The sequence below is a fragment of the Lissotriton helveticus genome, chromosome 1_2 (genome assembly GCF_964261635.1).
Source record: "Lissotriton helveticus chromosome 1_2, aLisHel1.1, whole genome shotgun sequence".
NCBI classification, from domain to species: domain Eukaryota; kingdom Metazoa; phylum Chordata; class Amphibia; order Caudata; family Salamandridae; genus Lissotriton; species Lissotriton helveticus.
The window spans coordinates 216,034,227-216,047,049 of NC_136058.1; positions in this window are offsets into that span (position 1 = coordinate 216,034,227).

Below are 12,823 nucleotides of genomic sequence, written 5' to 3' on the forward strand. Positions count from 1 at the left end.
GATCATTGAAAACGTGTTGACCTATAAATTGGAGCCACACTCAAAACATGAATGTTATAACAAATCCATCACTATCATTTGTGACCAACACTAAGGGTGAGCTTAGTGAGTTATTGTGTACCTGTTTGAGAGACCCACACACAATTTGTCCTTCGACATTCATGAATTTTCCCTTCCTCCTCCAGAAACCCATTAATAGACGTCTTCTTTCATGCACGGCGTCCCTCGGGCACGCGGACAACCATTTAAATTCGACATTGTGATACAGTTGATCACGGTAATTTCTCCTAATTTCTCCTTGTTTTAATCCACATCATTCAGTGCTGTATGACTTGTCTATTTGTGTCCTGACTGGTTGCCTTTGTCCCCTAGGTGGCCCTCACTACCTGCCCTCCCCTGTCCTGAAGAAGACCCCTCCTTAAGGTCGCACAAATACCTAGAATCTGCGGGGTCGAAACGTCGACGGTCATCTTTTTAGGCCAACAATTTGACCATATTGTTAATTTATTTTACAATGGTTTAACCCTTTTGATGGCCTTTGATGGATTTGTTATAACATTCATGTTTTGAGTGTGGCTACAATTTATAGGTCAACACGTTTTCAATGAACTAATGTGATATGTCACTTCAATGAGCACTATATTCCCAGCAAGCCCTCACATTCACTTTGCACTGACCCTCCCCTTCTCCCCCTGGGGCACAAATGTTTGTCGTATTTGGAACAATATAACTTTATTGAGCATTTGCCATGACATTTGATGTCTAGATTCATTGTGATTAAATAACATTGATTCTAAGTAATACGTTTATTTATTCTTGTGAAACTCTGCTTTCAATTAAAGCTTTCCTTTCTAAAGGTTCCGTTCTGGGACCCCTCATATTTGTACAACCAAACCCACTGAGCAATCGTTTGCACATACACCAGGATAATTAATACCGCTACATTTTAGCATTTCTAAATAAATAAACTCCTCAACATATAATTTATTAGTAATAATTGCATTTATAGAATTTAGCTAAAATGTTTTTGTTCTCACTTAGGAAAAAAAAAGTGGCTTATTTACAAGAGGCCTTCATCACCGGAGCGTAATGTTTTTAGATGCTCTGGTGGCACATGCCTCTCAATCATATCTATGAGGAAATACAAAGTCACCCTACATGGCTTTGCATGACCTCATAGATATGGAGTAAGGCAAGGCAGCACACAGCTTTGTCTTGCCTTACTATGTGTCAAGGAGGCGTTTCATGGGAGCTGCAGTGGGTGTTCCCACGCAACACCCATGGTTTTTGACGCTGCCCCAGATTGAAAAAGTCAGGTAAACTTTGAGCAGCACCAAAACCTTATGCATTTTCAGTGCCTGTGTAAACAAGAAGAAATGTTTTCATTTCTCCTTTTTGTTCCCTCTCTCAATGTATGCTGAGTTCTGTAGCACACATAGAATGAGGAAAACGCCTTTCAGGATTGTTTTGGTGCAGGAAGGTGCCCCGTCCTGCTACCAAAGAAAATTGTGCCAACAATGCCGACACCCTTGCACCAGGGTGCAAGTGTGCCTGTGTTCATGCAAGGCAGCCAAAAGGGTGCCAGTGCAAAGGACAGGAATGTGCCGAATATATCATTAATAAGACGCATTCTCATCGTTTTCTTTTGATGAGGGCTGCAAAGTGACATGCTGAGCTGCCCTGTGCTGCCTTGCACCAATAACCCGCAAATGAGTCCCTAGGTTTTTGTTGAAAATATAGACACATATGCCCCTTCTTGCGCAATTATATGTGTTACACAGATCTGCCTACAGTATACTTCCTCAGCGTTTGAAAATAGATGCTAACATCAAAAGGATGTCACTAGGCTGGTTTCTTTCTTTTATTGCTAATAGATAGAGAGTAATGTGATAATTTAGAATTTGGTAGAGGGGAGAATTGCCTTAAATTAGTGGTTCCTCCTCTGCACCAACCAACCTGCCCCTCACCACACCCTCAACAGTACCAAGGAACCACTCTTTTTCCATAGGTGGTGCCTCTTCTGGTTCTGATGAAAACCTTTGACTGGCATTCCATCCACCACACAGTCTCTTGCTTCTGAGTTTCAGAAAGACCTTCCAGCATTGATTTTCACAGCCCAGGTCCATGATCCCAGGCATAGCATACTCAGGAAAGAAAAGTGGATACAGGGCATGAACAAGCAGATAGACATATCCCCTTAACCACTAAGGTCATTTGCTGTCCTTATTCTGAAAAGAGCCTATCTCCTCCTTAAATATCTCCTGATGTATTGTGTAGTGCCAATTCAAGTAAATGGTGGACTTATTCAGGAAATGTCATTATTAGAAGCTAGTGAATCACAAGCAGTTTGAAGGCTTTTAGGATGGGGTGCAGACATGAAAAATGTGGCAGAAGAAAACTTTACTGTGCGCTCTTGACGACACCTGCACCAAAAGTTAGGATTACCTTTGAGATTTCTTACCCCGCATTATAATGTTGAAAAGAAGCTGTACCAGAAAATTATCCTGCAATGAACTCAGTGCTATTGAAACAATATAAGACACATATGAAGGGAGGCCTTAAGAATTCAAGAGTAAAGTGTCTCTAGGAGCAGGACTTGCCTTGAAAGTTGTGGCTAACCTCATCTGCTCCCCAGCCTTTTTTTAATCATGAAATGCAGAAACAAATTGGTACCCGCAACCCATCATCAATACATAGAATTACAGGGTAACTGTGAATTGTAGGAGTGTTTTCACCCTACCCATCCAAGCTGTGGGAGGACCGGAATATCTTTCTATTGGCTGCAACAATTTATTTACAACCATAAATTAATTTACTCATGTAAGAAAGTCATCCTTTTTGCCTTGTTCACCTGCATTTTTTGATTGATACTTGTGGTCACGGACTCTGAAGTGCCCTGGGCTCTGCTAACCAGGGCCAGGGCCCTGTCCTTAAAAGAGTATGATGTTTGGTATAATTATAATTGGCCCAGACACCCTACTGTAGGTCCCTGGTATATAATAGAGCAGGGAGGTTTAAGGACCCCGGTCAACTTATTGCACTTAAGTGTGCACTGATGTGGTGTCTAGTGTCATATTAAAGACAGCACTGCCTAGCAGGCTGCTTTTAAAATAAACATATGTCCAAATTCGAAATTGGAATTAAAAGTACTTCCAAAGTCTTAAACTACCTTTTTATTATACATGTCATCACTATGGTCTGTCCTACGCGCCTTGTAATTAAAAGCAGGTACATTATAAAACATGTTTTATATGCCCTGGTGATGTACAAACTGCCAATTTCATTTTTCTCTATTGTAATGCTGGTATGACCGTAGGCTAACATGGGAAGGCTTTATTAACCTTTAATTAAGTATAACTTTTGGCAAAATGATTGGAAGTATTAAAATAATAGTTACAATAAATCCAACAACTTGCCGCAATTAGATTTCTTTTAACTATTACAGGAAAGTAATTTTGGAACTTGCTTATCCGACGTTACCTAAAACAGCCATGTAGCAGCCTCTTCCGATTGGCCAGCTTTTGATAGCCTGCGCCAAGCTGCTTCCTGATTAGGTTTGAAGAGGCATGGGGCTGACATAATAAAAAGCATCTGATGGAGGGAGACCTGCTACCTGCAGATGCTAGGACAAGAAGGGGAAGCCAAAATTGTCTTCCAAAGGAGAAGCACCTATAGCACAAGAATCAGACCCCCCCCCCACTTCCTGCTCCCCCAGCCATATAGGAGCCTCTCTAATTCGATTAGGGGAGGGGTTGGAAGGGGAGTGTAGAGGAAATGTTAGCCACAGATGTATGTTGGGTTAGCCAGAACTGAACTCCAAGGAGAGGCTATCTCTATTTTATTTTTTCTGAGGTGTGTATCCTGGAACACAAATATGCCACACCTCCCAGGAAGTGGTCATAAGATCAGAACAGATTGTGGCCACTTGAACCCTCTTGGTTGGGGGTGCCCCCCTCTTAACAGTCCATACATAACTGCACTGCATCTCAATCCCTGCTTGGGAACATCAAACAAAGAAGGAGAGCCCTGTTAAACCCTTGGACTGTACAAGAAAGAACTGCACCTGTTGCATTCTCAAATCTTCGCAAGAATCAAGGAGGGAACCCCCTGATCAGCAAGAGGAAGAAAGTGCTGGAAGAAGTAAACTGCATCATCTCCAACAAGGACAAGCCCAAGTGACCAGCTTCACCTGGACTTTACTGGATATGACCAGGTGTATTGCGGGAATTGTAGTCCCCAAACCCCAAGAGGGAAATCAGAGTTTCTGGACACTTGGATGCTGATTTGGGCCCTTGAAGACCCTCAAAGGATCTTTCAGAAGAAGCTATGGAAGTTTGGGAACTTTTGGCCCACTTTTTGGAAAAGCTCCATGGGGTGACTGACCTCGACAACAAAAGTCAAACTGGTGACGTTGATCCATGACTCAGCCTGACCTTACAAATTTGCCCCGCTATAAGCTCCGGAGCTGTCCGACGATGAAGATAAAGACCTTCCAGGACTCACTGAGGCATCGTGCAGCAGCGGGCCACCATTGTCAAACCGAAGTCCAGATTGCTGAAGCTAATCGCTTGAATTCGAGAGGAAAAGGTCTAAAAAAAGGGACTACGTGTGAAGGTACAAGCTGGACCGGCCCCAACCACTCGATGTATCTGATTGATGCTTCATCGTGGTTGACCAGAAACTTTGACTTAGTCCTGGTCCGGTGCAACCAGATAGCCATAGATGGCACTTTTCACTTTTGGGTACTAGAAAGCATATTTTGCATTTATTCGTTAAAGATTCATGATCCCTTTATTGGATTTTTGTAATTTGTATGTCATTTTAAAGAAACAAATATTCTCTTTTTATAAATTGGTGTTGAAATATTATTGTGTTGTGTCTTACATATTTACCTTTGTGGTGAATAAATGCTACACACACCTGTCTCCTAAGTTAAGCCTGACTGCTCATCAGCCAAGCTACCAAGCCTTGAGCAGGGATTAATTTATTGAGACTTGATTGGACCTTGTTTTTTATTTTGGTATCATTACTAGCTGTAGGTACCTGTCCGTACCTACTAATAAACCACCATCCAACAGCTGGACCATTGCCAAATTGACTTTAGGCAAAATAGGGACACAAGGTCAGAGATGTAGACGGTCTATTTAAATGACAAATGAATGGAACACGATAGGGGCAGCATCCCATGTTTACTTGATCCATTGATACAGTTGAATACTGGATGCATGTTAATAGTCTGGTCAGCTTGTTGGTGTATTTATTGTTGCTGTACATTGCCAATGAGGTATTCATCTATTTTAAATCTCTCTCCTTAAAGAAATGTGTTTGATTATTCACACTGTGATACCTTGTCCCATTAATCATACCATGTAGGCATGTCTGATGATCCCACTCCTTTGGTTTAACAGTGTGTAATTATGCAGGAGATTCTCAGTGATGTTAGTTTACCTCAGGAATCAAGTTTAAGTATTGCATGCTTGCCATAATTAGCTGGATGTAGCTCAGAAAATTAATCTTTCCACCCTAATGAGAGGTGCAGAACACTCTCTGATCTTCCCAACATCTTTGATTAGGTAAATGCGTTTCCCGGTCAAACTCTCACCCTTAAAGTTAAAAAATATTGGAGTCTGTGTTGACTCCTGGATCCTTGTGGACCCTCACATGTTAAATTTCATTAAGATAGAGCTTTTTAGGTCTGGCCTTACCCAAGACCTTTTGATTCTTAAATAAAAACTATGTCCAATATGCTTACTTATGGAGGCTTTAAGTCAGCTTGCTTCATTCATTGGTCTGTTGGAGTGTCATTTACAATTGTTTCAGTCCACTACATCATACAGCATGAAGGAGGGCATCAGCCCACTTCAACCACTGGATATCTTCACTTTAAGTGACTGCATTGTCTGCTTTCTTAACAAGCACATCTGCACACAAGCTAATTCCATTCAATGCCAATGTTTTTGTTTTAAATGTATTACATTGATTTGCCTTTGTGTTTAGAGTCTGATGTGTCAACTGAACTTGTTATACCAGATGTGAGCACAGGCCACATTCCACACTTTATCAGTTCATGTCTCCTGCCAATGATGTTGTAAATTCCTTTTGGATTGTCTTTTATCTGACTGTTGGTATTTCACAACATAACAGACTGCCCATTTGAAACCATTTTGTATTAAGCTATCGAAAGCTTCAATATTATACATGTAAATTTATAAGAAGACAATTCTTCAGAACACCTTTATTCTGTACTCAGTTTTACCAATGGTTATGTATTAAACTTTACAGGAAAAGAAAAACAGCCTTTATCATGTTTAATTTGCAGCACTTGTAACTCTTTATGTATTGCCTTTCTTCTTCGATTTTTTCATTCAGTTTTATTTCTTTATTTCCCTTGTTCTTTTATTCCTCTTTCCTTCTTTAGTTCTTTCCTTTTTACTTTCTTTCTTTCATTCCTATCTTCTTTTTCCAGTATATCATTCCATCATATGTTTCGTTCTTCTTTTCTTTTTCTTTCATTCTTTCATTCTTTCATTCCTTATATCTTTATTCTTTCATTAAATCTTCCCTTCTTTCCTTTTTCTGTCATTCTTCCCTCCTCTTTCTCGCTTTCCTTTTTTCTTTCATTCCTTCTTTCTTGATTTCTTTTTTATATCACTCCTTCTTTCCTTCTTTATTGTTTTCCTTTATTCTTTCATTCATTCTTTAATACTTTATTGTTTTTTTTCTTTTGTTCCTTCTTTCATTCTTTCTTTTTGCTTGCCTTCTTTCTTTATCTCTTTTCTTGTTTCTTTCTTTTATTCCTTCTTTTATTTTCTTGTTTTCATTCCTTCTTTCTTTCTTTATTCATTTCTTCTTTCTTGCTTGCCTACTTTCTCAATTTCATTTTTTCTTTCGTTCCTTCTGTCCTGCTTCCCCTTTCTTTCTTTCCTCTTCCTTTCTTTCTTTCTTTCTTTCTTTGTTTCTTTGTTTCTTCCTTTCTTTCTTCTTTCTGTCTTTGTTTGTTTCTTTGTTTCTTTTCTGGTTTCATTCCTTCATTCCTTATTTTCTCCTTTCTGTCTTTCTATCCATTTTTCTTTCTTTCCTCCCTTCATTCAGTCTGTCTTTCTGTCCTTCATTCTTACTTTCTTGCCTACCTTTTTTTCCCTTCATTCTTGCCTTTCTTCCCGTAGTTACTAATAGGGGTGATAGCCACACTCTTTCCATTTGTCTGTGGTTGTGTCATTCATACGTCTCTCCAAACCCACACAAACATGCATCAAGGGGATATCCGTCACCCCACTTCACTTCATAATGAGTTACGCCATGCTGCCTATTACCAAGTAGCACATTTACACACAAAGAAGTTCTCTTCAATGCCAGGGAGTACTACGGCAATGTGTCCTTTTTTGGGACCAAAAAGCAGGTTTGCCTTAAGTGAACGTTTTTTTTTTTTAGATTGACAAATGCCAGCAGTTTTCCAAACAATAAAGTTTTGCAAAAGCTATGTAAAAAAAAACAAGAATTGCCAAGATGCTGGTAGACAATGCCAGACCTATTGGCTTTGCCAATGCCTGTTTTACTTGTGATCTCTTGGGAGTTGTTTTCACCCATCAATTGGTAAATCTGGTAGTTTCTATGAGTGTAATGAACTGCCATTTTCAATGCACCTACGTTAACACCTACTTCAACAGTTGTGATACTGATGAATGGGAGGAATATCATAACCTATGACCTTATCTCTAGGATGTTTTTCACAAAGACAAAAGGGATACAGGTGCACTCCCAGTCACAAACCTTACATTTATAACATGCATCTTCGAGGGCTTCAACTGTATTTTCAGTTCATTTGTAATATTTGATTGGAGGAGCACACATATGAACTTTTGTTTGTCTTGCTCACTCGTTTTCTTCATACTGGCAGACATGAATAGCTTCTGTACACCACCTCTGAAAATGAACCATATTATAAACGTAAATGTTTCTGGAAAGTTGGCCTTGTTGGCTAGTATCATTAGTATTGCTGTGGCATTTCTAACATGAGAACTGGACCCAAATGGAAAAATTATTCCGAGGTTATGTCGTAAGCCATTTTTCCATGGCTTCAAAATTAACCCTTAAAAGTCGCTGTGGATGATTATCCAGACACCACCAGCTTTCTTCTGTCCATCTTCATAAATGAATTGCTGCTGCTCGGTGCACCATTGGTCATAAATAACATTATGCTAGTTCCTAATTTATGGTGCTAATTTGAGGGCCTTCTTTAGGCCTTGTAAAGATGTGAACTTATGTTCTGCCGAAAACCATGTTGTTCATCTCATGAGTTCAAACTAAGTGAACTATCCTTCCACCATGCCACAAGCGTTTCATAGCTTGAAGAGAGAAAATACTGTCCTGGGTTGTATTGTACATCACTGTACTGTAAATTCCAGAGAAATTAAAGTGTTTAGAGGAGTTTTAATGTTGTGGTATTGGAAAAAAATCTGTTGCTGCACATCAATTAATTTTATAAAAACTATAACCAGCAGACAGCTTCTGTCCTGTACTTGCTTTTGCTAGTTTAGTTTACATCACAGTCTCCCACTGATCCATGGCTGGGACATTGTAGGATCCTGCCAGCCCAGGTACTCACCAATACCCACACCACACATGGAGAGTAACTGTACACATCGTTATTCTGCTACGTGTAAATCAGAACTCAACATTCTAAGCCTGCCTTCAACTCATCTCTCCAATGCATACGTCACAAAACTACAGTGTACAGTGAGAACCAAAAGAGTTCCAACAATCTTTTATTTACAAGACAGTTCATCCATGACCACTAAACCTTGTTTACCTCAAATGAATGCAGGAAAAAGGCAGCTTAAGCTACCACCACTATCAACACCATGACCTCAGAGTTTATGGTTGTAAAGTGGGTACCCTGCAATGTGTGATATATTTCAGATGAATACTTTGCTATGCCAGTTGAACCTTTGAGCACAAAAACATTGAATAGGGGCAATACTTTTTACACCCATGTGCTTCTTTCAACTCCTGTTAACTGTCCTGGTCTTACTGTAATTTAAATGAGATGGCTGTTCACAGAGATGATTCTTGTATTTTTGGGGCCCCAGACATAAAGGGAATGTGCAAGGTCCCTCCAATCTGCATATGTGACATATGCAGGGCTTCAGAAGCTACTTGTGCAGACTCCTTCTGAGATGCAGCCCCTCTTCTTAGCCACCTACAAGCACCTGTTGTATAGCTCCTGTAGGACTAAGGTATGAGAGTTACTGTGAGTCCCAGGGGAGGTGGCCCCCTCCTAGGGGCCTATATGTCGAAGAGGTGTGGCGCAGGGGCCAAGGCGACTGATGCTGGACGCTGGGGATCATGGTTTGATCCCCGGCTCCGGCGGCAGGGGTCTGCCCAGCACCATGTGACTCTGTGCAATAGCTCGCTTAATCTTACTGACGGCCCCCAGGGCCTAGACACCTTTGGTTAATTGTTCGCGCTTCACAAATACAAATACTGGACATATATCAAAGAGAGTCCTTACTTTCGATTGGAAAGGCAGGGGGCACCAGAGGGCTGGTGTTTCGGCAGTGGCCTGGCTGTGAGACACAGGTGTGTGGCCAGCCGCGGTCCTTGCAGGTAACAGCGGTGGGGCCGCATTGAGGGGATTTCAAGGGACGATGCCGAAGGAAAATGTATTATTTATTTAATTTTCCCTCTGCATCGTCCCTTGAAATCCCCTCCAAACTGCCCTATCGCCCCACCGCTGTTACCTGCACAAACCACGGCTGTGCGGTGGCCCATGCTGGTGGGCTGAGTGCAAGGTCCTGGGCAGCTACTCACACTGCTGGCTCTGAGTCAGTTCAACTTTCTAAACTATTCCTTTAGTTCTTTCAAACTATAGCAGCTAGCTGCTTGTGCTCGTCAACAACCACCGTTCACGCTCCACTTACATGCTGAGGATTCTCCTTGTTCATAGGTATTTGTTTAAAAAGTCCAATGTCATGGGGATTCAAGTATTTTGTCAATGCATTTCCTTTGATGTCACCAGGTCAAAGTGGTCTAACGCACATCCACTGCCCCATAATGTCGAGGAAATTACACCTGATATGGAGAAAAACACTTTAGGTAACTGACACCAATTACTGAAAAAGAAACATGATTATTCAGTTAATCCCAGAAAACGAGCTTTGTCAGAGAGATTACTACTTCATGGTTATAAACCGAATGCATTCCTTCAGCTGTTTTCGATCATTTTACTTTTGTGTGTGTGTGTGGGGGGGGGGGGGGCAAAATGGAGCAAAAATTTTAGCAATCCTAAAATACACTATTTCAGGGAATATTTCCTTTGCCAACATTTTGATTGTGATTGCAGCCATGTAGGCTATAAAATATTTATATATTTCTTCTTTTACTTTAATCTTGTTTCTATAAATCGGTTAAAAGGCACCAGCGTAACGCAAACAGTTATGTCTCAAATCTCATCACGTCTTTAAATACAAAAGGCCGCGGATTTGTGTAAACATGGGTTTTTCTATTGTCTTTAGTTGGGTTTTGATGTTTCGGCGCGTTCTCTATAAAAAGCTACTGCCGAGCTGCAGTCTGGTCTGCGGACATGGTGGCTCGCAAGGAGCTGAAGACATAAACAGTTTATTTCTATTGCATCTCAGAGCGCAACCCTGCCTGATAAACTCCGAGCAACCCCTCAATGTCCCAGATCTGCTGAAAGGCGCAGCGAGGAGGCAGCGTTAAAATAAATACCAAGGCGGGCGTTATTTACAGTCCAAGGCCAACGTGCCAAGCAGGCATTCGGGAAATATTTACGCAAGCATTAAGATTCCCCTTTGCCCGTGACACATGGCAAGTCATTACTTAGCTTTACTGATAATGCTGAAGTTTGGCTCCCCGTATATTTCTTCGTCTACTTGAATCTCTTTCAAGTACTTAGAGGCCTTGGAATAAATCAAGCCTGGCCTCGCTTTGACATCACAGATTGGCTTTTTTCCCCTTTATTGATGGCCGCTCATTTGAATAATCACCTTATCTATCAGTCTAGCTCCTTGCCCGTGATTCATTGGTCTTGAAAACATGTACTCACTATATCTCCAAGAATGCCACCTCACATCGGTGCCAGCCACGGCCAGCATGTTTTATTTATTTATTTATGCGTTTTTATATAGCGCGGACTTTACCCGAAGGCGTCAGAGCGCTTCGCAATAGGAACAGAAAATTACAAATGAACCAAAATTACAAAAGCAGACGATAAGTTACATGAGGTAAAAGTGACAATTGTGAGCAAAGAAAATACATGAGGTAGCAAACGGTGCAATACAGGAGGAAAATGTGACAAGTGTGCAGGTTACAAGAGAAACAAAGTACAATTAGAGGTATAATACTGCAATATATGCTAGACACTCAGGCACAAGAACAAACGTTACGTAGGCAATGGGGGTGAAAGGCGGACCCCTGTAGTCCCCGCGGTGCACGAGGGACCCAGTCCTACAGAGGGGCCCCAAAACTTCAGAGCGCCCCCCCCCTATCAGCCCAAAGCCAAGGAAGAGCTGTGAGACATAGAAATGAGAAAACTCCAGGGCTCCCATCAGATTTTCCAGGTAGGGGCCCATCATTTTTTTGACGTCACTGCAACTACCTGCCTATGAGAGCACTGTACATGTGGATGCTTAAGAGCCGTTTTTGCATCATGCTGTTTCTCTTTAGAACAAATGAATGCATACAGCACGCACAGGTTAGCGGCAGGGTCAAGGTACGTGTGACAACATCAGCTAGTCTTGGCATTTTGAGCTCATATGGACAGTATTGCTAATGAAACCACAAATTCCAGTGTGTGTGTTGCGCCTGAGAGCCGAGGCATGTTGGAAGGTGTCAAACATCCCATGGGACAACATGCTTACTGCCCATTCCTGCTCTGTCCAGTGTCTTTGTGCATCTATGAGGCAGCCATACAGCGTGTTCGTCGATGGTACACTGCAGGTATGGAAGATGCCAACACACCCTTTTGAGGATGGTGTCACCCTCCTGGGACTCATTGTTACACTCCAGATAAGCAGCATCTCCCCCATTGTCTTGAGTGGGCTCACCCGCTCTGAAGACTTTCCTCACCGGACAAGAAATTGTTAATTTCCATTGAGTTCAATGCGATCCGCTTCCACAACCACTCAGCCTCACACTCACTGGGAATCCAAACGTGTGTAGGAGATTCTGGGTAGTAATTCGATTCCATTTCCAGGAAAGACTCTTGGTTTTGAGCAAATCTAATTCTGTCATTACTTCGTACATTGTCTAACATGTACCACTACACATTTTACATTATATGACTACATAATGCACAGAGGATAACACAACATATTTTACTGCATGATATGTCACATACTGTAGTGCAAGCCTTCACATTGCACTACATAACTCCTTGGGGCATCCATATAGCTGCATGGTTATCTGGAAATAGTTTAGTGTACAAGACGTGATTCCCCCAGGGATTTATTTTTTTCAAAATCAATTATTTATGTGGTAGATTTTCAATTCACTACCATACAATAGATGCACTTTGAAAGATATATGAAATAGCGGTCTATCACCTTCTAGACTGATGCACGTGTTACAGATGGGAATTTGCTTAACAGTTGTTCCACTAGTTGTATAGGTGTTTGTTAAAAAGACGTAGCACCAGGTAAAAGTGAAAGAATCTTTAATGCGTCTCACACCACCAACAGATTCCAGTCAGCTTGAGGCAACTGTGGAATGTTAGCTCATCAACTGTGAGAACATTCCAAGGGATAAACGAGGGCAGGGGGGGGAGAGGAGTGAGTGAAACCAAGTAAATTACAACACACCTCCC